Source organism: Anser brachyrhynchus (assembly GCF_964034855.1).
Source record: "Anser brachyrhynchus genome assembly, chromosome: 15".
In the NCBI taxonomy this organism is placed as follows: Eukaryota; Metazoa; Chordata; class Aves; order Anseriformes; family Anatidae; genus Anser; species Anser brachyrhynchus.
This window is the reverse complement of record NC_137733.1, coordinates 16,718,542-16,745,106: the sequence shown is the minus strand read 5'-3', so window position 1 is coordinate 16,745,106 and position 26,565 is coordinate 16,718,542. Positions and strand designations below refer to the sequence as shown.

Here is a 26,565-nt window from a genome sequence, read left to right as displayed (position 1 = left end):
AGCAGTTTTAGAGGACAGCTCATTATTGCTACCTTGGTGATTTTCTAGAAGAGAACTGTTACATAAGCAACAAGTTTGTGAATCTGTTAGTCAGGATCCCTTCTCAGCTGTTTCACCACAATATTTAAAAAAAAAAGGGGGGGGGGCATGGGGGAAGGTCCCTATGTCCTCCCATACACAAGAGGTGACTGCAAGTAGAGAGCCACTGAAATGAGCAGTGACATTGGCCAGAGATTCATAAGTAATGAATTAAATCTGTGCAGATCAAAGGTTTCTATCAGAGTGTGGGAACATTATTTTACTCCAACAGAGGGAAAACATGAAGTCATTGGCTTTATGTCCTGAACTTTGTCTAGATTTGCAACCCTTGATTGCATAGATCAGTACAAAATTTGTATCAGAAGTCTTTAAAAAAGTGAGTGAAGAGAAAACGAAGGTACTAAGACAAAAGCTAGAAAGGGCCGACAGACTTTGTTAGTCTTTCAGTTGCATTAAGAAAATTCGCTGTAGCTAATATAAGCGGTGCATTGGGTTCACACCAGCAGTAAGCAAAGGCTTTCCTTAAGAAAAAGACAAAAAAATGCTGCCGCTTTGTGCAATAAAGCTGTTGTAGGGCACAGAACATACTAGGACAGGACCATGGAAACAAAGCTTGGGTGGTACTTGAGGCTCTGCTAGACCGACAGAATACAATTCCCAAGTTTTAATTTAGAAAGAAGACACACCCCATTTTTTACAGGGAGTGCCAACAGCATCATTAGTTCTTGATTTTTTACTTCATACAAGACAAAACAACTTCAGTAGCATGACAGTCAGAGCCTGAACTCTGAGGCCCTTGGCCCTTGCAGCTGCCCCTGCTTTCAGTCATTGCATCCAGCAGTAAGTAATTTCTTGAAAAGCTTTCTGCCTTTCCAGTGCTTGCAAGAGAATAAACTGTAAGGGTAGTAATGTCACTGTCCTTGGACAGTTTAGTTTCTGATCACACTCGCAGATTGCATCTGATACAACCAACAATTTAAGTTGTATTGGATTTTTTTTTTGCGCTGAGTGCAGTGACCCATGTTATGCAGCCAGCCGGGTTGGAGGATCGCCCTCCAACATGATTTAGAATTTGCAGCATTTAAAAGGTTAATAACAGCTAGCTATCAGATCTGTAAAACAAGCCAGCAAGGCCCACTGCTACATTCTGGCTTCCTTTGGATTGACAACTCCAAGTCCGTAGCATGATCCCGTAACTTTGGAGAGAATTGGGAGAGGAAACTACATTTGAAAAATAATCTCCAACACCCCCACTCCCACAGGACACAAAACTCTCTAGCTACTTGGGAAAGACATTTCACAAGTCATCGGACTGCCCTGGATCTTTTGAGGGCCTGCAGCCCTACCCCAAATCCTCTCCTCTTGCTGGTGGTTGGTGTGATCAACAACATGGAGGCCTTTTTGTCCTTGTGCCCACTGACAACTCCCGTCCTCTCCTAAGGAGAGGGGAAATGAAAGTGGAGCCAGTGTTTTGTGCATTGGCTTGCCAGGCAACTCCTGAAATTGCTAAGTTCTGCAGCAGCCCTGGAGGCTGTGTACAGCACGCTTAAGGCCATGATTTGTTTCTCCTTCTGTCCTTCTCCCCTTCACAATCAGGGAATTGAAGTGCATACCTTAGTTTGGGAAGAGAGCCGAGCTACTGGGGGCAGTGTTGTCTAACAGCTGGAACACAGGGGAAAGCAGGACTTCTTGCTTTTGTTTTCAATTCTGACCCTGGTTGCGTGGGCTGGGCTGCCATTGACTCGGCTGCACTCAGTCTCCCCTGTCTGAGCAATGGGGCTGATGCGTCCTTGCCTCATGGGAGTATTGTAGTGGTTATTTATGGGAATTAAGTGCTTGTGGAAGGCTTAAATGTGTGGCTGCTGGATAGATGCCCTGGATTTCTAATTCCTACTGCTTGGTGCTCTGCCATCCTTGTGAGAAGGCAGCGAAGCAATGTCCTGTACCAACTCTCGGGATGCTGATTCTGCAGTCCGAGCAAGGTACAGGGCAGGGCAGCAAAACACAGGCTTTTGCTCATTTTGGTGGTTTATTTGTGATCTTGCTCCTGCCCTCTTGCCTCATCACCGCCCTGCCATCATCCCCCAAACGAAGCACACCAGCTCCGCTGGCGCGTACGGTGCGGCAGGTATTGGAGCCAGCTGGATCCCGCTGTGCTGCTATAGCCATCATTTTCCTTTTGAACGCATCTGAAAAGAGAAGAGTCTGGTTTGCTGCCCAGTTTTATTTTAGCTTCAAGGCAGTGCCATCAGTTTCCCAAACAGACATCCCAGCCCCAAATACGAAGTCTGTGCTGGCTCCAGGGTGCCAGCTCCCAAGAAGAACGTGGCTGCGGGCTACTCATGGGAAGGACGTGGGGACAGGGCTGATTTCCTCACCAGGAGCAGCCCGAGGAGAGGAGCCGTGCAGCCCCAGGCTGCAGTTGCAGATGGGACTGCACAAGGCCAGAGCCATGCTGCTGGGACAGGACGGCCTGTGTCCACCGGCAGGCTTTTGACCACATTTGTGATCCTCGCTGCCCTCTGCGGGGAGCAAGGCCTGGGCTCGGCCTGCGGTGCTGCTCCAGGGCACCCTGCCTTGGCCTGGCACCATTTTACCTCGGCCGGGTGCCATTTTGTCGCGCCAGCGGCCATCTTACGCAGCCGTGAGGCAGCTCTGGCTCTGTCGTGCTGTCCCCGTGTGCCGCTGCGGGCAGGTCTCTGTGGTGTTAACGGTCCAGCCCTGCTCCTTGGCCCCGGGCAGCCCTCCTGGGTGCCTTCAGGCAGCAGGTCTGGGGCACTCAGCCTCTCGCAGCCACCGCTGGGCCCATCGTGGCACTGCAGGTGGCTGGCAGCGATGTGGTCTCACAGGCGGGCCTCAGGAGATGTGAGGTCTGTCTGGGCTGGGGCAGACCTCCACGTGTCCGCCTCCTTTCCTGCTTTGTGCCGCTGTGGTCTCTGTCGGCTCCACGAGCAGCTGGCGCCTGCTGGGCGTGCAGGTCCCCAGGCTGTGCACACCTCACCATGAGGCAGGGCTCGGCCGCAGGGAAGGGGTGCTGCGAGCCGTGTTTTTGGGGCTGGGCATCCCATGGGGCCGAGCCGGCTGCCAGCCTCGGGCTGCAGAGCTGGGCCTGCCGCCACCGTGTGGGTCTGGGATCCGGCAATCGGTAGCTCTTGGCTGTGGCGCGTACTGTGGGATCCCTGCTGTTGGTTGTTTGTTTAATGATGGCTGATTACAGGGAGAGGAGACTGCCCCTTTCCACCTCCTTAGGGGTGCGCTTCAGTATTCCTACTGGGAGTGCGAGGAGCCTTGATCCTCTGCCTAATCAAACTGACTGGAGGGCACTAACAGCCGTGTTTCGGCCGCGCTGCTGCCACTGCAGCCTGGAGTGTGGCCTTCCAGAGGGAGGGGGGTTGTCTTTTACAATGTGAAACACATTTCAACAGCAGCATTTTTTTTTTTTTCATTGAATCTAGAGGAATAAAAGCCCCCAGCAGGAGCCTTGAGCTTACTGTTCAGATGAGATACAGGCCTGTGGCAGGGATAGGTCCCAGATCTCCTGGCAGCAGCTCAACTACTACACTTGTTTCTTTTAAGTTCTCGGGGTCCTAATTCTTCCCGTCTCACGGGCAGTCTGGCGGCAGCGCAGGCGGCGCTGACAGCCTGTCGAGGAGCACGCGAGCTTGCCGTGAGTGGCAGAGCATCAGCACAGAGCCGCGTGTGTGGTGTGGCCGTGAGAACGGTCCCGTCAGATTGATGTTACTGAATTAATCTACAGAACTGAAGAGCGTGGGTGACTTGTGTTTTGTGAGTCTGGTTGCTGCACAGGCCACAGGCGGGTGAGAGCCTTGGCCTTGGCAGCATCAGGTCCTGGCTTCTGCCGAGCAGTGTGTCAGTCCTGCCCGTCCTTCCCGGGGGCACCACGCTGTGCTGAGCAAGGGCTGCTCCTAAACCCTGCTTGGCTGCCAGCGTGTGCATGACATGAAATATTCCAACTCTCATACTGCAAGGACAGGTTTCTGGGTCTTGGGATACTGGGAGTCCACATATTTCAGCTCTCAATATACAGCTTTAGCTATGACCTGAGTGCGCTGTGGAGGTCCTGGTGTTGAGCAGTCTCAGCAGACGTCTATTCTGGTGCACAGGCTGAGGCTGCACAGGGACTCAGCACCACTAATTGACGAAACCCAGCCCTAGCAATGGGCGTACAATAGCCATTTACTCACATGTCACACTTTATGCCAGGGACTTTGGTGACAGACTGTGGAAGTAAGTGGCTTTCAGCAGATGCCTGTAAAATTTTACAGCCAGTCTTATAGTGGGAACTTCAGGACTGTTTGTGTTGGGCCCAAAGACTTTCTGTCCTGACAGCAGAACAGGGCTTTCAGGCCTCTGACCTACTACCAGTCTTTGGATGATGAGGAAGAAGCTGGTGGAGTAAGTTCCTGACATATCAACAGTGCTGGCATCTATTCGTACGTAAAGCTCAATTTAAAATGCAGAGATTCAGTTGTATCTGTGCTGCATGATACCTTGCATGGTATGTGTGGGCTTGCAGAAAAAAACCAAAGCTCTGGAAATTGTTATTTGTATGTGTACTACTGTGAGCCATGGACAGGACTGGGACCTTGTAGTGCTGGGTACCATGCACAGGCATGCTGAATAACAGACTTTATCCTCAGGATCTCGTGATAGAAATAGACGAGGCAAAAGAAAAAGGAAATCTTCCTGTTTTACAGCTGGTTAAGGCTGTAAAAGCTTTATGCGCACAGGGAGTGAGGGACTTGTTTGAGGTCCTACAAGCAGCGTGTATCAGAGCCGGGCCCTGAGCCTCCCGAGCTTCTGAGGTGCAGCTGAGTGCGATAAACGTGGGCTTGCGAGTGCACATGGGGCTGATCTGCCACGAAGATCTCGCAGTGCAAGTGCGGGATTACATCTAGGTGCCGCTGCTCTGGAGCATCTTCAGACTGGGAGAGCTGTAGTCAGTCTTGCCCTAGTCCCGAATGCAGCGCAGCATGGCTTAGATGTGGTTCGGTTCGGAGTGGGGAGAGCAACACCTAGTCACCGTGTTCTTTTGCTGCCTCGCAGAGAGCTGTCCTTGCTCCAGACCCTGTTCCTGGTGTGCGTGGAGGCCCTGCCTCTGCAGGCCTCTGTGGGGACTGTTCCTCTGCGCTGACCTCCAGGAAGCAGGATTCGTTTGGAGAAGTTTGGTGTGACAGACGGGAGGAACAACAGTTCACCATGAGTTTGTGCCCGGGTTCTGGATTAATCATTACTGCACTTAATGTGTTTTAGCTCAAAGCCAGCACCGTCTACATCACCTGACCGCTCTACAGGCAAAACCAACGGGATATCAGATTTTGGCATGGCTTCGCTACCCGGAAGCGGGGTTTCTGCAAGGCATGAGGGAATGGAGAGCAATGGTTAATCGGCAGGATGGAGTTAATCATTCACTGAATTCCTTAGCTACAAACCCTTTCCTCAGTAATTTTTTGGTGCGTTGCTGGAAAGGAAATTGGGGTATGCGAAGCAAAACCATACTTAACAAGTCACAGTAGCCCTGGTGTGTGTAGGATTTCTTGCTTTTTGCTGAGGGTGGAGCTCTCCTGTGGGAGGAGATGCTTGAATGAGCTGATAGAGCTGAGCGGTGCTGGGAAACTCGATATATCTGCACCTTTCTCTTCGGATGCATGTGCCAGAAATTGGGATTGAAGAAGGAAACGTCTGGCCTTTCACCTACCTGAGACCCAAGGCAAAGATCTGTATTTTTCTTGCAGCAGTCAATGGCATCAGCAACACCTCCAACACAAGTGGGAAAACTTATCTTAATAAACTAGCTAGGATGCAGTTACTCAGAAGAGTCTGGCTTTGCCAGCCAAAACATGAGTCAGCCATCTCTCATAAATCTCGAGATTAAAAATAAACCAAAAAAGGCCAAATGTTGCCTTGAGCCTCAAGTCCCATGTCAGAGACATCTGTATCTCTTAGAAAGGAAATGTATTTAAAAAAATCAGCAAAATAAAACGGAAGGAAAAAAATAGAGATTATCGTTTAATGCCACGATTTCAGGAGGCAGGTTTAAGGAAACCATCCCTTCTCTAATGGCACAGCTCAATGCATCTTCCAAGTCCCCTTTTTGTGTTGAAGTGGGTTGGGAAATGGTCATCTAGAGCCATGTACCATGGGACACGATATGGAAGTTGGTTAGGATATCGAGTGAGGCTGATAGAGTCTTTGTGGTTGCTAAAGAGGCAGCCAAAATCTTGAGGGTCATTTTTAGAGGATTAGTCCTGTGATCAGATGGATTATATGATATTTCTGCTGTTTAGCAGTAAATATTTAATCTGTAGGTAACCCAAGGCTGAACTGATTACTGTGTTAGACAGAGCTAGCCTTTGATCCAGGAATCTGGGTCTGTCTTCCTTCTTCCCAGCCCTGATTCAGCTCCCGTTGCCTTCTTCAGGAATGCTGAGTGGACCCACACTGTGTGACTGTAATCAGGGGACCTGATGATTCAGGCTGTATTTTGTGTGTAATACCAAATTCAAGTACTGTGAAGTGTGAAATGGGAAGGGCAGGTTACTCCAACTCATTGATTTCAGAGGTCTCTTCTGTTCTCCCCGTTCTGCCAGCTTCACCATGTCCGCATGTGAAACAGACATATCTTATCAATATTTTTTCATGCCTTCTCAGGACTCCTGTGAAAAAATATCATTTGAAGCCTGATTCTGATCCGGCTCCTAGCAAGAAAATCACAGTGTTGTTGAGCTGAATACTGTAAACTCACACCAAGAAGTACATAGGTAGGAGAACAGATTCGGACTTCTCCTGTGCCAGTAGAGCTTGTGAGACCTTGGATGCCAAGTCCAGTGGCTTGTGCCAGCCCCTGGGGTGCGTGCACATAATAGACGTGGACTGATTGCTTGTGTAGCTGATTGCTTCCAATCTGAAACTACAAGCAGTAATTGCTCACCGTAAGTTACCAGGACTCCCCACATGGAATCTTATTAGACAGTTAATGGGAGAGCAGAGGGAGCATTTTGAAGCACACTTGGTGATATGTTGAACTAAGGAAGATTTGTCTAAGAGTACAGATGTATGCTTGTCCAAAAGCTTGCCTGTGGCTGCTGGGTTGACAGCTCTGTGACCGTGGATGCTGGAGTGCTTGAGCATCCTGCTCAGATTCCAGGTAGGATGAGCGTGCCAGCTGCTTCCAGGGACCTTTGGGAGCTGCTGTTGTGCAGGGAGGGGCTCCTGGAACCAGCTCTGTGGTTGCATTTCTTGGGAAGTCTCTCCCACTTCTTTCCATGCCATTAGTGATGTTCCCGACCCGGTTTGCCTCCTCCTTTATGATGAAGCCACAGTCTGGCAAGGGAGGGAAGAGGTTGCGGAGGGAGAATTCTGAAATCACCCAAATCCATAGTTCAGAGACATCCAGTTGCGAAAGATTCTTCCTGGTAAGGGGAAGCGTTGGTTCCACAGGGTGCTTGATAACCCACAGCCTGCCTCCTGCTTTCCGGGCTTGTCTGTCCTGCTGCCAGACTCTGGCTAGTTAATTGGGTGCCATTGATCAGAGTCTGACAGTAGCTTTTCTGAGGAAAAAAAAAAAAAAAAAGAGGTTTCTCAACCTCCTGGAAGCACAGGGCAAAGCATTGCTCTCAGGACCATTGGTGCAAACGCAGAAGAGCCCAGCTAAGTCAGCAGAGGTGCTGCAGTTGCTTGCCGAGGGATGGAGCCAGCCTTCTGGGTAGTCACCTTGCTCCCTTAACTTGTGTGGCGGTGCCCTGTGGTTTTTCATCTTTTTCCTTCTGCCTCTCTGTCTTAATCTGCAACATCAGTTCAGTTGGCCTTTATCTGAGAGAAAGCCCTATTTGCACATCCCTTTTGCTCACTGAATCAGGGAATGTAGCCGCTTGTCCCTACACCTTTTCAGTAACAGAGTAGCTGGTGAACTCTTATTGTGCTCCGCACACATCCAGAGCAGTGTTTGTCACTCACCTGGTACTGTGCTGCTCTGTTCTCTTCTCCTGTCTGCTGTGACAGGCAGATGGAGCCAAAATAAGCCAAATAAGAACGAAAAATAACCCAGTTGGTGTTAGTCATGCTGCAGAATGCGTTAGCAGTTCAACAATGGCCTTAAACACCTAGTGGGATCCAATTTAAACCCATAAAAGTGAGGAAGTCCGGACTTGGAGCCTGTTCTACCTGTGTGAGCAGCCGTGCTGTAGTAGCTGTGGCACAAGCAGCCTAGGGAGGTGCTGGGATTTTTTTTTGACTCTGTTAAACAACTGTCATTTGTTTCCAAGGATTTGATTTTATTGCTCCTCCTATTTCAGACAGCAGGAAATAAAAGAAAAAAAATCAAGACATCTCAGATACAAATTTTCACTTGCTCAAATTGTGCTGAAGGTAGGAGATGGGGACTCCAGGTAGCTTCATGAAAGTGTCATAAGATTTGACAATTCCGAATGTAATAATAAAAAATATATGAAATCAATGCTAAATGCTTGGACAGAAGAACACCCGTAAACCTGGAGCCTGGCAGCTGTGGGATTTGTCATCTTTGGGTGCCCTCGTTGGCCCTGTTTTAACTTTAAGGTGGTTCCTCTTTGGCCCTGCCGTTGATAGAGGGTTCCCTGGAGAACCCCTTGAGGTCAGCTGGAATGGAACGAGTTGAAAATACTGCAGGAGGATGGCTGGGGTGGGAGAGGGATGGCCTTGCCACTCTGCTGGTCATCAGGCTGAGCAGTATGTTGGCCTGACCATAAGGAATGGTTTGGGTCACGCTAGTAAAGGTCAGCAAATTCTGTTCCCCCATCCCTTCTCCTTGGGAAGAGTTCGGGCACCTGAGACCAGGAGCTCTGTCTTTGTGTGATACAAGGGAACAGTGTCACAGACACAACCCCCTTTTTGCACTGATAACCAAGCCCTAAGCATGTGCGAGTAACGGTTATCTCGTTTCCAGCGCGCTGCCTTCCTCTTCATCTGCTGTAAACCTTGGCATGAGCTCTCTGATTTAACACGGTTTCCAAACCCTGTGGGAGCTGGGGAGCCGGCCTGCCTGTGCAGGACCCAAAATGCTTCGGGGTCTTCCCCGGCTCTCCCTGAGTCTCTCCTTCCTGGGGATGTGAGAGGAGCCCCAGCCCTGGTGCGGGGTGAGGACAGAGCTCTGTGAGCATCCTGCTGCCCCTCGGAGTGGTGCTCAGCAGCCAGCCCTGGGGCAGTGTGCGTGTGCGTGTGCTGACGGGGAGCGCTGTGCAGGAGGAAGCGTTTGCCAGACATGGCAGGCAGCTCTCTGAGGTTTCTTGGCAGGAGGGTGTGGAAAATGTTGGAGAGGAAAAATGGAGCAAAGCAGTCTGCAGCTCAGTCTGCCTCGAGATCAGACGTGTGCGGGGCTGGGAGGCTCTGCCTCACACGCTCCCCGGTCCTTCTGCCTGCATGAAACCCCCCTTCAGTCGCTGCGATACTCACGGTCCCTACGTGCTTCTAATTTTATTTTATTTTGAGGGAAACAGTAGCTCTTTGACAGGCTTCCAAAGGATAAGAAAGGCTATTTATCTGGAAAACCCTCGGGGTCTCTGTCTTCCTGAACCCACCACAGACTAAAGCACAGCTTCCAGCAAGTCTGAGCTGCTGTTTGCAGGGGAAGAGGGGCGCACTCGGTGCAGGTTCTTGTTCTTTGAGTAGGCATGGCTGGGCAGTGATCCCAACGTGGCTCGGACACCTAACGGGCTGTTTTTGTCTTTTAGTACATGACCCACGACCTTTTCTGACCGCAGGTGCCCGGGCTGCAGTTTCCCATTCTGCTGGAGCCGCTCTGCTCTCCGGGCAGGCGCAAGGCACCTGGCAGTCTGTCTGTCCGTCTGTCCGTCCGTCGGGGTGCACAGCCCCTGTTGGGACGGCACAGAGGTGCTGCCCTGCTGGCTGCTGCTGCAGGGGGGCTCTGGCATTTCTCATCGTCCCAGGGAGCTGTGCTTGGTCCCGTGAGCAGAAAGCAGCACTCCCCGGCAGGTGTGCGGACAGCAGGCGATGGATCAGGGGCACGTCAGCAGGATGACAGAGGTTTCAGGGCTTGCTCCGTGGCATCCCTTTCCCAAGGCACTGGTGGTTCTTCTTTCCATCTGAGGCTCTGCTTCGGTGCTGGATTGCGGCAAGAAATAGCAGCGGCTGCGTTTCAGTGGTGCATGACATAATCCCTGTGCACGCAGTGGGTTTCAGTGAGTTAAGTTGGTAATGTCCTTTTGGATCTGAGAGGCAGAGAGGTGCTATGGAAACGTAACTTGTTATTATTATATGGGAATGAAATTTGTTATTTCACTCTTCTGCCTCGGTTTGTGATTACACCATGGAGCAATTTTTAGCCTTGGCAAGGAGGTGATTTAACATAAGACCAAAGATGCAGCTTAACTCAGTGTCTACCATAAATCCTGAGAAATGATGATGCTGTCTGAGGCTCTGTGCGCCTTGAGAACTGGGCGAATGTTCTTTCTGCCAGCAGAGCTGATGTAAGGTCTGATTTATGAATGTAATACTTCTTGACATTGCTGCGGTGTCCAAAGATTACCAAGGATGTTTACCGAAACCCTCTGGAGTCTCCGTATGGAGCCTAAGAAGGGATCAGACTGAATTTACATGTCCTGCTGTGCCAAGCCTGCTCTTGGTAACCGTCCAGTCTCCGCAGCGCGTAGGGCAGGGGCAGCCGATGGCGCTAGCAGGACATGCTGGCACCCTCTTTGCCCGGCATGCAGCACAGGAACGCGAGCTCACACCTCCGTTGTGCAGGGCCCCTTTCCTGAGCACTTTGGGGGCTTGGTGTTGCTCGGATTCGTGCTCTTCTTTCCATTTTAAACAAAGCACATTTACTGGCAGTTTGTGTTTACCACTAACACTCTCTTACACAATCACCCTCATGTTTTTTATTTTTTATTTTATTTTTTTATCTTCAGCTTATAAGAGTAGGGTAGAGTCGTTTTTAACGTAATCATTAAGTTGAGACATAATCCAAGACAGTTGTCTGAACCTGAAGCGAAGCACCAGGCTCCCCAGAGGCTCTTCAGGCAGCGCTGTCAGCGTCTCCTTTTGGGCAGCACTGTGCCAGAGAGGGGAGCCGCTTTGGTTGTGTTGTACTCAGCAAAAAATGAAACAGCAACAACAAAATCAGTTTGTTTACAGTAAAAAAAAAAAAGGAAGGGGAAGGGATGTGCCTTTTTTCTTTTTCTTTGCCTGTCTCTGCTCCAGTGACATCTGCCCAACACCTGCTGGCTCTCTGCTAGCCCCTTCTCCCTTCTCGGTGAGTGCCCCGACCAGCGTGTGATGTGCACTGGCTGTGGGTGTTAGCAGCAAATGCCTGTAGTCAAGGTGAATTGTCAGAGGACCAGCTCCTGGGAACTCTGGAAGAAACCTGAACTGGGGAAGACTGAAGCTGAATAATGAAGAAAGGATTCTGAAAGCAAGGATTCTGAGGGCTGCTTTGGTGGGGAGCTGGGGGGGCACCCTGAGCCCTGCTCTGTCCTAGTGAGTGCTTGGTGGGGAACAGACAATCCTTAAACAGATTTACAGGTGGATGTGCATGTAGGCACTGACCTGGGGAAGAAATGTCTCTTGGCTTTGCATATGAAAAGCAAAAAAGAAAAGTACATAGAATAGGCTACCATCGGTGAGGTTCACCCCGGGGCACAGAGCCAGCACAAACATGGGCCATGAAACCACTTCAGCCTTCTCCTGAGGTCTGGAGGGGGACAGCAGTGTTTCACGGGCCTTGTTCTGGTCTTGTAGGTGGGGGGATGATAACCCCGGCTAGCTGAACCGCAGCAGGCTCTGCCTGGGACTTCTCACCAGGGCTCAGGCACGCGGCGCGTCGGGCAGAAACAGAAATCCAGCTGTGGGCTCTGGGACGTCCCCTGCCTGCTCTTGCTGGTGTGATTAAGAAATCGGGGCAAAAAGCATCGTAAAAACTGCAGGGAAGGGATGCTTGCCAGAAAGAAAGAGTAATTAAAGAAAAAGGGTGGCTGTAGTAGACGAAAAAATGCTGATTGTGAATCATCAACTGTCCGTGACTTTCCCGCTGTAAAAGGTTGAATGGTCCGGTCTGTGTATTTGTGCTGGCAGTGAGTGATCTCTACAATAACAGCCATACCCTGTTTAGCTTTGCTACTATTTGGAGGAACTGTGCCAGGACTTATTGGAATCCCCCAGGCAGGCATTTAGAAGTCTTTAAAGATCAGGGGGGCTGGTGGGGAGCATAAACCCCTACTCGGTCTCCAGAGAAATTGGCTTTGTTTAATAAAAAAAAAAAAAAATCCACAGTAGGATGCTGAAGTGTGGTGAGACGTTTAATATGACAGCTTTTAATGCGATCAGGAAAGGAATACCTCCCGGTAGTATTTGCAGGTATTAAATCATTAGGAAGATTACCAGAGTTGCAAGGCCATTTTTTTTTCCCTAGGCAGTTTATTCCACATAATGATGATTTAAAAAAAAAGGTTATAGGCGTCAGTCTTGCGGGAGAAAGGAGCAGACACAGTAGTGATCCTACCTCTAAGAGACCACAAACATGACCTGTGGTCTGAAGTGAATGGAATTATCCTCTCTGTGATTCTCTCACAACAAAGTCAGACCAACCGAGTCTCCGTTGTGTGATTAATCCGAGGGACAGACATCCATCCCTTTTCCAGAGCTGATCGGCAAAGCAGACTGCAGAGACAGGCACCTGCTGAGAAGAGGGCTGTGCGCTCGGCTAGCCGGAGGCCTCCTTGCAGCACCCCCCTTGCTGGTGCGAGCACTGCCTGGGGGCCGGTGGCCCTGCGGCAGCCGGTGGCCCTGCAGCGTCCGTCCCTGCCATCGAGGCGTGCTCCGGCAGTGAGAGGGCTCCCTGCTGCGGGCTGGGTTTGTGGGCTGTGGTTGGGGTGCAGGCCTGGACCTCGGAGCCCCTTTCCTGCCGGCTGTTGTAGCTCTGATTTCCTATTTCTGCTTGGGCTGCGATGGAACAGATTCTCCAGAGAGGGTGTTCCTCACCTGAGAGCACTTCGGACTTGGTACGCAAGTGGATAATGTATGTGTCAGGACAGGGGATGGGCCTTCTGTGCCTTTCCCCAGGGAAGGCAGAGTGCACCTCGTGCTCTCAGCAGCTGGTGGCCGTGGGACGCAGCCCCAGCTCTGGGAGCGCAGCACGAGCCCTTCTGGGCAGCAGGTAGTAGGAAGAGGTTGCACTTGCTGGAGGTCTTGCAGTGAAGCAGCACAGAAGCTTTGTCAAAGCCAGCAGAGGCGAGCCCAGAGGGCCTTTGGCTGAGCCAGAGGTCGGAGGTAGATTGGTTTCGTTGCTCCGGGCAGGTGGAGGCCAGTCCGTGTCGTGGGGGAGAGTTGAGCTGAGGGGAGCGGTGCAAGAGCAAGTTATCTTGAGGTCAGCTGCATCTTTCCAGGATAAGCTGATGACTGGACTGGAGCATTCTTCCAGAGCTCTTTCCAGGGATCTGTTCTTTGGTCTCCACCCCATACCCCCAGATAGGCCGCACCGTGGATTTATCAGCCGTTAATGTTTGGCAGAAGTGCGGACAGCTATTCTTCACAGGGAGATCGTGTTAAAAGTTTTGGCTCTCTCCTATCTAGACTTTAAATTTTCCAAGGAATGGGTAGAGAGTTAGAAGTGCAACTCCTGTTTAACCCGTGAGATCCAAACGTTTCCTTTCTGCGGCGCGAGGCCCAGGTTGTTCAGCTGTGGCACTGCTAACGTGTCGGTGTGCCGTCTGCGCCCTTTGCACGCTGAGAAATCGCTGGCGTCTCTTAATGCGCAGCGCGTGAAAACGAGTGGATCCCTGGGGTACATCTGTTGACGTCAAGGCTGAATTCAGCCCATCACTTCTTGACAAGTCTTGTCCTAAAATTCCCTGTAATTGTAGTGTTTTGACGGGTTGAGCAGGGAAAAGTCCATCTCCTCTGATGAGGGAGGTGTGACAAAAACCCCGAGTCTGGCTGGTACCGATGCAGGGAGTGCAGAAAGCAGGATGGGTTTACAGGAAGACACTGAGCAGAACCCTGCTCTCGGTGGTCCAGCAAAGAGCCAGCAATGTTCGTCAGGGGCAGCCGGGCCTGGCACACCGTCCGTCCTGCTGAGGACCTCCACTCCGCTGGCAGCAGTGTCTGCACACACTCAGCCTGGCTGCTCGCTGAAGAAGCACAAAGTATGGCCAGCAACCGGAGCAAACCTCAGATTCCCTCTGGGTGATGGGAGCCTCAGGTTGCTTCTGGGTGATGGGCCCGACCTGAGCACTCGAGGAGCTCCTCGAGCCTCTGTGCCTGTGCCTAAACCAAGAACCGAGGATGACTGAGGATGAGGAGAGCGGCAGAGGCTCCTCAGCCCTCGCTCAGCAGCCCCAGCAGCAGAGGCAGTGCTAAGGACAGGCCGTGTCCCCTCTTGCCGGGGCAGTACATGAGCTGTCAGCTCTTCCAAACAAATCCACTATTGTGTCCCACACCTGTCTGCAAGATCTTCTGGAGGGGGCAGCTGTGCCTCAGGTCCCTGCCGAGGCCCAAGCAAGCTCTCAGTTCCCTTTGTGCCTGCTTTGGGGCCTCTGAACATCGGTGTTTTCTGGAGTCAAAATATTCCGACTACATCACAGAAGACTTTCTAAAGCTAAAAGGAAGCAACCCAACCACACGCATTAATAATGCCAGAAACATGCAAGTCCATTCTGCCCTGGAACCAGTGGATCTATATTGGGTTCTAATTGGTTTTTGTTTTCAGAAGGAAGATGTTTGAGGACCTATAGCGAACATATTCCAGAAACGTTCAGAGCAGAGCTCTCCAATCCAAACAACCACATTTGAAAAAATACAGGGAGAGCTCGTATCAGTAACAGCACCGGAACACGCGGATTAAGGAAAGGCCTGTCCTTGGGCGTTCTGTAAACCATTTCCCTCCTCTCCTCCTTTCTGTCTGTCTTTCTGTCTGTCTTCGCAGTTGCAGAGCAGACTGGCTTTGGGTCTTTATCGTGCCCCGTGATTTATGGCACATAACAGCAAGCAAAGCTGCTGTTTAATGAATTCCTTGGACGTTTGTGTTCCACTAGGGATTCGTGGGCCAGACTTTGAATTACCATGCCCTTGTGCATGAGATGTTTACAGCGAAGCAGGAGGTTGGAAGCCCTTTCTCCCTGGCAGCTGTGGAAATGCCGTTACCTAAAGCTTCAGCAGGAGCCGTGACGCAGGGAGACCCCAAGGTGCAGCCTGCCCGCCGCCGGGCATGCTGCTGCTGCTCGGGGTGCATGCCTCTGTTTGCTTTAGGGTGCTTAATTAATCAGTTTTGCTTTTTTTGCCCTTTAAATAGATAAAACCTCTAGAGCTGATTCTAAGTCTCTGTTATTTGCCCCGCAGACCAGAATGTTAACTGCATGTTTGGGCAGTTTCTCCAGATGTGTTTTATTTAACAAATAGACACAGCAACTCCTGCAGAACTCCTGCCTGAACCTTTTAGTGAAGTACATATTTAGACATTCAAAACAACAGTCTCAGATTCGTTTGTTTCTGTAGTTGATAAAATGGATATGAATAAGAAAATCCCTTTGGGGGCAAAATATCTATCTGTTTGTCTGTCTCTGAGTCTATGTATGTATGTATCTGACTGTCTATCTATTTTAAGACCTAGAATATTTTAACTCGCAGGAATCTAGGGAGTGTGGAAGTGAACCGGGACAGGAAAGGAGATGTGCTTTAGCAGCTGCCATAGGTGATGTTGCTGGACACTGCAGCAGCACTTGGGTGTAGGAGAAACCCGAATCCTTGGCCAACGTTTCAGAAGTCACCCCGGTGTTGGGTGCCCACCCTGAAGCACAGGGAGGAGATGAAGGTTTCAGGAGCTGTCATCTGCAGAGCCAAAATCTTCTGCCGGGCTCAGCATCCCCCCGGTGGGGCTCCAGCTGGGCCCTGGTCACAGCAGCCCAGCAGCATCTGGGCCTTTCAGGGGGCCACCTGGGATCATCCTGGTGCCTGCCCCATGCCTCATGCTGGTCTGGTGTCCCTGCCAGCGTAGCTTCAGCCTCAGAAATCACAGAGCTTTGCCCTTGTTACTGCTTAATGCGTATCACTTCCTGAGGACTTTAAAGGCTTTTTTCTCCGATTGCTGTAGCACAGGACTCGTTTCCCTCACCGTACTCATGTCACTTCTTTTCCTGCTGTTGGTGCAGACTGCCAAACGTTTAGTTTCTTCCTCCCCCGTAGATGTGTCTGCATCCACTGCTGTTTGTGCTCCTGCTTTCATTTAGATGCTTTTTTTTTTTTTTTTGAATGTCAGTTGCATTTTTATAATATTTTGTTCGAGTTAGTTACGGATCGTTGCACTGCCTGGGTGAGGGAGAGGATGCTGCACAGATAACTGCCCCGTTCCTTCACCTGGCTTAGGACTACAGTGAGCAGCCCAGGCTTGCTGCAAACCAGTGCCCGAAGCATGTATATAACCAGCTGCCCTAGACTTTTTAAGAAGCACTAGCTTGGAGACAGCTCCGCTCCCGGATCAGGACCATTCCTCTGCAGGCACGTGGTGGGGAGCAGCCAAGCCTCCCTCCAGCTCCTCTAAAGTTTATTTTGCTGTGGAGAGCTGTGGCAAGCGCTTTTCAGAGGTGACCATCAGAAAAGCCCTACTCGTCGTCTCTCTGGGGTGTTCCTTGAAGAAATGGGGTACCTGGAAGAGCGGCTGGCTGAGACCTAGCCCAGATCTGCGGAAGGGACCTCGCGGGGAGGCAGCGCTCCTGCGGGTGGCCAGGATGGGGCCCGGCAGCGTGCGGGTGCCCCGCGACAGCCGCCGGGGTCCCTGGGTGCGGGAGCGGGGCCGGGAGCGGGTGGAGGTGGCCGAGCGTTACATAACGCACCGCTCCGCTCCAAAGACACATTCAAGTGATTAATTTGAGGCTCTGGCAGCCGCTTCCCTGTAATAATATTTTAAACATTACTTTTCCACTGCTTCTTGCCAGCAATCGTTATTTTGCGCTGTGGAGGCTGTAAAATTTCACTTCAAGGATGGGTTTCACTCCCGTTACAAAATGTGTCTGGAATGTGCAGATGTTTCCTTCGGGGAATAGGGAGCCAATCCGCTGTAACACATCATCCCCACGGGGAGGACTCAACGTGCTAGGCAGCCCTATTCACAAAATCACAAACAAACACACACACACAGAGCCCCGCGGAGCCGTACCCGGGCCGGGGATGTCGCTCCGAGCCCCGCTGATGGCTCTGATGGCAGAGGCTTCGGTCCGGGCTGCGGGGACGCGCGCTGGGGGCAGAGCGGTCCCGCTGCCTGCAGGAGCTGTGCACGTTGTTCGTGCAGCTTGGCTCTTGCTCGGTGCCACATATTGCTGTTCGCTGGAGATGGATCGAAAGAGCTATGAAAACTTTGGTACATTGGGTGCTAACGGCCTGCAGGTATCCAAGGGCTTTGCGTGCCAAGGACAAAGGAGAGAGGTGCCAGAGCTAGAGAAAACGGAGAGCTGGGATTTAATTGGACAAAAAAAGTTTGCGTGGAGTGTGGGGACCGCTGAAATCCCACTTTCGTGGAACAGCCACTGGCAAGAGGAAGCCCCGGCTTTTGGGACTTCCAATTAAGACTGTAGCCATCCCTGAAGAATATCTTATGGGGCTGGTCCTGTTTTTATAGGAGGATCCGGGAGATCACTCATTCTTTTGCTCGTGTCATTTTCTCTCAGTGTCATCCTTACTGCAGAGCCCTGCTGCTGGGGAGGTCGGGCCCTCGGCTCTCCTCGAGGGGTGGTGGTGGCGGTGCCCACGGCAGGGGGTGCCTGGAGCAGGGCTGCCCCGGGACCTGGGAGTGCTGGAGGTGCTCTGCAGTCCTCCCTCGGCCCCACACCGACTGCTCCCTCGGCCCTGAGCCCCCTGCACAGCTCTTCTCCTGTCTGCAGGTCAGGAAACCCAGTCTGTCGGGGACGGGTGCTATTTTTCTGCAGCTCCACGTGGTGTATCTGGGCTGTCCTAAACTGTGCTGAGCTGCGTTGTTCAAAACCCTGCCTCTAGCGTTGTGAGGTCATTTGGGGCCCATAGCTTCCCTAGAGAGAACCTAGTTTGGGGTGTTGGGTAGATTTTGGTAATGGGGTCTGCCTTGATCCTGATGTGCACCTCTGTTTTTATCAATGGACGGGCTACCTTTGCTTTATACCCCACAGAAAAACTAAGTGGAGCCTGGAGAATAAATGACAGCAGTTATGGGAAAAAAAGCATACAAGAGAAATGTTGATAGCAACAAGTATGGACTGAGGGGTCGAGCGCATCAAACACTGATAAGCAAAAGAATAAAAGGAAAAACCTGTGGCCAACAAGGTTGGGAACAGTAAGGAGTTGCTCGAGTATATTGGGAACTAAAGAAATTGAACGATACCGGTCTGGTAGTAGATAGTCATGGTCAAATTATCAATGAAAATACAGAAAAGGCAGGACTGTTCAGTAAATATTTGTTTTCTATTTGGAAAAAAGCCAGATGATGTATTTGTATCATATGAGGATGATGAAATACTTTCCACTCCAACAGTAACTGAAGAGGATGTTAAACAGCTGCTATTAATGTTAGACCTTCTTAAACTAGCAAGTTCAGATATTTTGCATCCAAGAATTTTAAAAGATCTGGCTGAGGAGCCCTATGGGCTATTAATGTTCACTTTTAGGGAATTTTTGGGCAGTAGGGAAATTCCCAAGGACTGGAGCAATATGAACACGGTGCCAGTGTTAACAGAAGGTAAATGGGATGGTGCAAGTGTTTATTAGGCTGCTGTCCTGATCTTCTAGCCCGAGGCAAAACAATACAGTGCACAGCATGGACATAAGCTAAAACTTAAAGGGGATAGTGTAATTAGTGGCAATCAACATGGAAAATTCACTTGTGGAAAATAGATCTCATGAACGTCTGCCTTTTGAGTAAGTTTACAGATGGAGTAAATGAAGATGATGATGTTGATGTAATACACATATGACTTCTGTAGGTATTTGACTCAATGCAACATATATTTGTCGGGAATTGGAAAGAAAAAAATCATGACATATATTAAAGGGATTAAATATTGGCTTCAGGATGTAAGAATAAACGGAGTCATCCTGAAGAGCTGGGTTGCAGCGAGGTCTCAGCCTGATTGCTGACTGCCTCTGTAGCGTATTTGTCCACAGGCTGGAGGACAACAAGAAACGGAGCTCTGCTGCGGCTGAGCGTTGGACGCAAAAATAGAGCAAGGATGCTGCCAGTTGTCAGAGCGCGCATCTGGGAGCGAGGGGCACCGTGTCCTGGTGTGTGGGATGGGATTTTCTCCTGGACACCAGGGCTCGCAGGGCGGGTGCTCGCTGGGTGCGTGGTGGAAGGCGCTGCCACCAAGGGAGGTGTAAGCCCGGAGCTGTGGAGTAGAGGGGCTGTGTTTCCTGGTGTCCTCACCGCCTGAAGGTAGTGATGTGCTAAACAATTCAGCCATGAGCATGTCCAAAGGACTGTGTTCGGAGAGACAGCAGGAGTCTCTTTTTTGCTGCACCAGAGGGACAGAGCTAGGTGACTGCGGTAGCTCAAGAAGCAGGCTGCCAGAAGGGAAGGGTTGGTAGCTTTGTGTCCCATCCCGGTCTTTCCCCAGACTGGCTCATGCACTGGGTAGGTCCCAGGGCTTCAGAACATCTGGAGAGCCTGTCCCTCTCTTACGAGACCACGGAAAGCAGAGAGAGCATCAGGATTGCAAGGAACACACAGACCGGACTGTGCTGCAGCCGTGGTTTGGCCAGGTCTCCGGTCCCGAACACGCTGCGCTTCTCTGCTCGTCAGGCTCCCCTGGTCTGTGGCTGTCTGTCGCAGGCTGCGGGCCGTGAGCTCTGTGGTTGTGCTCAGCATTGTTGTTTTCGCAGAGCAGCACCATTTACTTTGGGCTATTTTTAAACATAGCGAGTGCTGATGTGACCGCCCCAAATCCCAGTGTTTTCTCTCTGGAGAAGAAGAAAATAAGTGAGGGGCTCAGCATCCTCGCAGCTCAGGTGGTGCCGCAGAACCTTGCTGAAGGTTGATCTTCAACAGCTAGCGGCGCTGCCAGGCCCGGGCCGGGCTGTGTGTGCCCGGGCTGTGCCTCCAGTCCCATCCCCGCTGCCTGCAGCTGGCAGCCTGCCCTCGCAGCTGAAGGGTGCTGCTGAGAGCCCGGGGCAGGGAATCTCCTAGGTGTGAAGAAACGGTGTTGGTAAAACACGTCGGAGGTGAAAATCATTTGACAGACACGGTTAAAATATACACAGAAATGTTTTTCTTTAGCAGCCACCCGGGAACTTGGGGAAACTTGCTCGTCTGTTACAGATTGCTGTTAGCTAAAGGTCAAACCAATTGGTAGTGTCAGCTACAAAAGGGAAAGCGTTTCAGGGAGCGTTATCGCCCGTGGGAAGTGACTGCAGAGATCTGGCGACTGGGCCAGCGCTCCTGGCGGTGGAAGAGACGGATCTGCTCCTGCACTGCGGCGGGTGGCGGCGGGTCTGTGCCGGCGGTGGCACACGGGATGGTGGCATATGGGATGGTGGCATGCGGGGTGGTGGCACGCCAGGCAGCTGCTGCCCCGTGCCCTGCAGGAGGTTTGGGCCGGGGGCACTTCGGAGCAGGCCCTGGGTGCCTGGCACTCCCTTTGGCAATGACCGCTGAGGAGGTCACCCCAAAACCTTGACGTTAGTCTGCTTCCCCCTCGTGTTTTGTGCTGCTCTGGTGGTTGCAGGTCCGAAGCGGGGTTACGTGTAGCCCCGGCTGCTCACACAGCCAGAAGGGAGCAGTGGGGACATCGGTAGAGGGCAACACTGACCCTTGTCCCTCAGCAGCTTTCAGCCCCGAGTCCTGCCCTATCTGTTTCTCAGTGTTTTGGGTCCAGATTGTCCGCTTTGTCCAGCATGCATAGGCGACTTTGGCTGGTAGGTGATGTTACCACCAAATCCCTTGTGAGTCCTTCGTGAACCCCCATCAGGCCCCGTCGTGCTGCTCCGTGGCTTTGTGCTCCTCCTGGTTGTGCAGTGGGGTCTGTGAGCGGTGTGTCAGCCTGCGATGCCACCGAATGGGGGGGCTCCCCGGGGTGGGGCTTTTTCGGGGAAGAAGTGTGCATCTGCTTGGAAGGCGGCTGGACTTGGGCTGCGGGCTTCTGACATTGTCTTCTTGAGCTCTGCCATGTGTGCTGGGAAGATGCTTTGTTTTGATGGATCTTTGGTTTCTGTGCAAACTTTCCATGAAACAAACATATATTTGCAGGGCTGACATTTAGCTGGATGAAGCTGCAGACAGCTTGTTTATGTGCAGCACTAATTATGGACATTAACTTTATTTAAATATTTGGGTTGCTGCTTTCTCAAACTCGGTCTTCTCTGTTCCGATCTTTCAGTGTGATGTCGGAGGCCGAGCAGGGCTGGGTACCTCCTGCCGCGATGTCTCGAGCCCTGTGTTTTGCCACCTTAGCTCACCTCTTGGCAGTGGGAGAACCGCTTCCAGTGCCAGCTGTGGGCGCTGGTGGCTCGGAAGGTGGAGCCGCCTTGGAAAGCCTCTCGTGGCAGCGACCATCCGGAGCTGTAGCCAGCTCCTCACCCCACCGTGGTGCTGGTGGGAGCTCCTGCTGACCCCCACAAGCGCAGGAGGCCCTCGGTGGCTCCCCAGTGCCCCCCTTGCGCTCGGCTCCATTGTTTAAACGTTGGGAACGAGGAGATGAAGTCAGTCACAGCCTAAAAATAGCCTGTAAAACGAGCCGTTCTGTGGGTCCCTGTGCAGACAGCAGCGCTCCGGTTCCTGGGAGCCTCTGTGAAAAGCCCCCACCCAGCCCTCCCGGCCGGGGGGAGCGGGACGGAGCGGGGTGGCAGTGCCTGGGAGCCACCCTGCCAGAGCACGACGTCGCTCCGGGAGGTAACGCGTCCCCTCGTTCCAGTGCCTTCATCCCCGCTCCTGCTGCTCGTAACCGTATTTGGGAAGGTCTGAGCGAAGCTGCCTGGCTGCGGGAGGCGAGGAGCTGCTCTTTTGGTCCCAGCTGTGCCTCAGACAGCCCCCACCTGGCGCTCGGGTGCCTTCGGTGTGCGCTCAGCTGGCGCCGCGTCCCCGCGTGGTCCCCGTGCCGCGGGTGGGCGCAGCCGCAGGGCGAGGAGGGAGCGTGGGCGAGCGGCGGCACAGCCGTGCCTGGCGGGTCCCCAGCTCGGCTCCGTCTCATGCAGGGCTCAGAGCAGTCTCCTCCCGTGCTGCTGGAAGCACAGGCTCTCCCAGCCCCTTTTTTTGGCTGCCGAAAGGAACCCGGACATGCAGTGCCCAGCTTCACCCCTGAGCTCACCCGTTATGCCGAGAGCCACGGGGAGCGTTCTGTGCACCCTGCAGATCACCTCCCTCTGCGGGATCTCCGGGAACCTGTGCCCGGAGCAGGACGAGTGGGATCTACTCCAGATCCGCGTGTCCGCTCTGCTGGTGCTCCAGGAGAGCTCCGTGCAGGCTGCGAGGGGAAGGAGCTCGGAGGGGCAGCAGGAGCAGGCAGTGCCTGCACCCCCCGCTCCTGGTCCTGCCCCAAGCCTGTGGCAGAGCTGGGGCTCACACCTGGGGCTCCTGGTGCCGAGCCCGACCTGCTCTGGGCACATCTGCCTTGCAAGGGCATGTGTGAGAGCGTTGTGCAGCTCTCCCGGGAGAGCACAGCGTGTACGAACAGTGCAGAAACGCCTGTGTCCCAGCCTGCCTTGTCCTTATCAACAGTCAGGATTTTGCTGTGGGAAGAAAAACATTTATTTTTTAGATGAATATTTGTGAAAACATCTTTTGGGGCAAATTCCTCGGAGAGAGCTGATGCTCGGGCCAGCGTTTGAAACTCATAAATTTAAAATGAGCAAATAAATTGTCGTCGTGCTGTGACAGCCTCGGGAGCTGAGGGTGCTCCCCCGGCTGCCAGCCCCAGCGTGCTGCTCCCCGCTCGGGACTGCACCTCAAGCAGGGCTGCAGGTCCTCCCCAGGCACCCCGCTCTGCACACGTGAGCCCGTGCTTTTTCACATCTCCTTCGCCACTGTGGCATCAATCTCTGTTCCTCGCTCTGCGCACAAAGTGCTGCTACTCCTACTGTGCTTCCTAGGAGAGGTGCAAGCCAAAAACGAGGAAAAAAAAAAAGGAATCAGATCAGCAAAAACCTATAATTTTCCTGGCTCAAGCGTGCAAAAACACGTAGGGTTTTTCCTCCGCTTTTCTGGAAAGTCTATTACGTACGTCAGGCGGTGTCAGCACAGCGCTGCTGCGTGGGGCACCGTGCTGCCTGCTGTTCCTGGAGGCAGAAGAGCACTTGCCGTGGTGGCACCTAGGACAGCGTTTTGGCGTGTGGGCTGCCTCTGGGACAGGCTGCTGCCAGCAGCTGGCCGAGGGCTCTGAGGGAGCGGGGCTGTCGTGTCCCAGAAGCCGTCTCGCGTGTCCCCCGTCACTTGTCTTCCCTCTGCAAGGTGTGAACGGTGCAGCCTGGCTCTCGGCGGGGAGCGTGACCCAGCGGGGGGTTAGAAATGGGAGCGGAGGTGCCCTGATGCCACCTGTGGTGTCCCCTGGGCCGGGGCTTGCTGCTGCCGCCGGTCGGTGCCTCTCCTGCCCGCGTGCCGCGCGCTCGAGCCCGGGCACCCGTCGTGTCCTGAAGGTGCCCCCGGGTGGGTGTTGGGCGAGGTCTGTGCGGTGTGCCGAGGGCAGAAAGGGGAGCTCCTTCCCCTGGCAGTTGTGCTGGGGAAAGTGGGACTGAGGCAGCCCAGGAAAGGCCTCTGGAATCGGGAGTGGGGTGGAGAAGTTAAATAAGAACAAGTATTCGGTGTTCACCGTGCTGAAAATAGGGCAGCGTCCGATGAAGTGGTATCTCTCACAGGTCTAAACAAACCCAAGGAAGCAGTGGGTCTTGTAAAGCGTGCGGGCGAGGGGACTTGTTGCTGTGGGCTCTTGCAGAGCCCAGGCTGGCTGAGGAAGGGGTCAGACAGCACCGGCTGTTGGATGCCGTGGGCACAGCTGTTCTGCAGTCTGTGTAGCTGCTCCAGCTGCTAAAACTCTGTCTTTGGACCAAAATGGGGCCCGGCCCTGTCCCATGACTTTCACTTCGGTCACACAAACACGAGGCAAACCCCTTTCTGTGGGGGCTGTCCTGGCTCAGGGAAGTCTGGCTGGTGGAGGGAGGCTGCTGGGGATTGCTCAGCCTTGCACACCCACAGCAAAAAAGCGATTCTCCCCAAAGGGTGCTGCAGAGGCTTCGTTTACTCACCTCGTGCATCCTGCAGTGCCAGGCCAGCTGGGGAAGATGGGCTGGGAGAAAGAAAAGCTTTTGCTGTGATTGCAAGATGGGGGTGCGTGGACACCTGGTGTGCTGGAGGCAGAATGCTTTATCCCTCCTGCTCTGGTGTAAGCCCCTTTACAGACACTGCAGAGGCTCCTGTGCAGGCTCTGGGTGGAAACAGGAACATGCCCAAGCTGCCTCCTTTCCCTGGCACCTCTGGAGCTGCGCTACCTCCAGCAGTCAGCTCTGCTGCGGCTCGCAGGCCTGGAGCTCTTTTGCTAATGAGTCGCTGCAGCTCTCCCCCCGCCTGCACGCAGGCTCCCCTCTGCACAGACGCTTCTCCCTGTCTGCGGATGCTTTTCCCATTACTGTTCTGGCGGGGCTCCACGCACCAAAAGGGCTGGGGAAGGCACAAGCCAGCACTGCCCCCCTTCCCTTCCCTTCCCTCCCTTTTTTTTTGTGAAGTGAGCGGGCCCACAAATGACATAATGAGAGCATGACATCAGGCTTGGCAGGCGGAGGCGTGCTATACTCTGCTCGACATTATATGTTCTGTGGAATTAAGAAGAAAAAAACAGCAGTGCACCAAAAAAAGCCCGTCCACCGCAGCGCTGCAGAAATAAACACCCCGGCTGCCCGGGGCTGCCGCGGGGACGTGGAGCCGCTGTTCCCCGGCCGCCCCCCGCCTGCCGCAGCGCCAGTGGCCGGGCTGGGGGCTCCCAGCGCTGCTGCTGGTCCCTGCCGGCGGCTGCTCTAGGGCACGCGAGGGCTGTGTGTGTGATTTGTACCCCCAGAAGTGATGGGCCCTGTCCAGGAGATGTCCGTGGCGGTGTCTGTGGCTGATGTTTGCTCACACTCCGTCCGTGGGACGGGCTGCCGCTAGCCCTGCCGTTAGCCCTGCCGCTAGCCCTGCCGTTAGCCCTGCTGCTAGCCCTGCCGCTAGCCCTGCCGTTAGCCCTGCTGCTAGCCCTGCCGTTAGCCCTGCCATTAGCCCTGCCGTTAGCCCTGCCGCTAGCCCTGCCGTTAGCCCTGCTGGTAGCCCTGCCGCTAGCCCTGCCGTTAGCCCTGCCGCTAGCCCTGCCGTTAGCCCTGCCGCTAGCCCTGCCGTTAGCCCTGCCGTTAGCCCTGCCGCTAGCCCTGCCGTTAGCCCTGCCGCCCTCCCTGCGGCACACGCGGCTCCAGAGAGGTTCAGGGGCTCGCCCAGCCTCGCGCAGGAATTGGTAGCGGAGCTGGGAAGGAGCTCCAGGCTCCCAAGGTTCGGGCAGACGCCCTCGTTACCAAATGTTCGCGTCTCCGCAGCTTCGCCTTCCCCACATGACCGATTCTACTTCCAGAAGAAGTTTTCTCAAAACTTCCCTTGCTCGCTATGTAAGTTAAATGTGGCTGCGTTTTCCGGGGTGTCTGGGGAGCTGCGCAGGGAGCTCTCCCCGCAGGGCATCCTTCACACAGTTCTTGTTCTGTACCGAAGTCGTCGGTGGCTTTTGGTGCCTGCAGAGGTTCTGCAGAGGGGTGGGCCAAGCTCTCCCTGCCTCCTTTGGCAGCACACAGCTCCGCTTTGCAGGTGTGGAAACTGAGGTGGGATCAAGGAGTTGTGGCCGGCCCACAGCTGCCCTCCCTCCAGGCACCACAGCGCGTTCTCAGTGCCACCCCCGGCACAACTGAACCAAGTTTTTCTTTCTTCTCGTGGGGGAGAGCGGCAGTCTGCATGTGCTGCGCATTTCAATGGGGAGCTTTGTTTGCTGCTGGCTTCGGCTCTGCCTTGAACCTGCTCCGAATTTCCTCCAGCCTGGCAGTGGGCTGGGAAAACACAGTCGTGGCAGTTTGTGGCACCGGGGCTGAGCTCCGTCCCGCAGCCTGTGCCGGGGGTTTTATTGGTCGGTAGTTCTTTCCTGCCTTTTTTTTTTTTTTTTTCTGCAACCTACTTTGGTTCGCAGCCATCTTTCCCATGCCAGGAAGGCGTAATATTATTTTCCATACAAGTTGGGGGGGGAGCAGCGGGAGCCGAGCTGAGCCAGGCGGCTGGAGGTGGCAGGCGCTGGCACCGCCGCCGCTCCCGGCCTCTCGCCCGGGGCCACCAGCGGGGCTCTGCTCCCCTTCGGGGCTCCTCACCGGGGGGCTCTGGGGAGGCGGAAAGCTGGGAGGCCTTCTGCTGATTCTTCATCAAATCGTGATGGCGAGGGTAGAAAATAGCGAAGGAATTAGGCTCCGGCCTGTACCTAACGGTGCAGGATCTCTTCCCCTCTGCGCTGCTCGGCGCGCAGTGACATCTAGTGTCAGTCCGCGAGCCGTGTAAACGCAGCGCTGAGCTGGGACCTG

General features: G+C 53.4%; 1 protein-coding gene and 1 long non-coding RNA gene across 2 annotated transcripts in view; one reads left to right on the top strand and one right to left on the bottom strand.

The window, feature by feature from the left end:
• PKD1 (polycystin 1, transient receptor potential channel interacting) overlaps positions 1-26,565 on the top strand; it is an 88,873-nt gene that overhangs the window by 8,598 nt on the left and 53,710 nt on the right. The window lies entirely within an intron of this gene.
• LOC308178349 lies at positions 407-25,216 on the bottom strand. Its single transcript, XR_013939684.1, has 2 exons — positions 24,238-25,216; positions 407-23,749 (listed from the first exon to the last, which is right to left on the bottom strand). It is a non-coding gene; the product is annotated as an uncharacterized lncRNA (long non-coding RNA).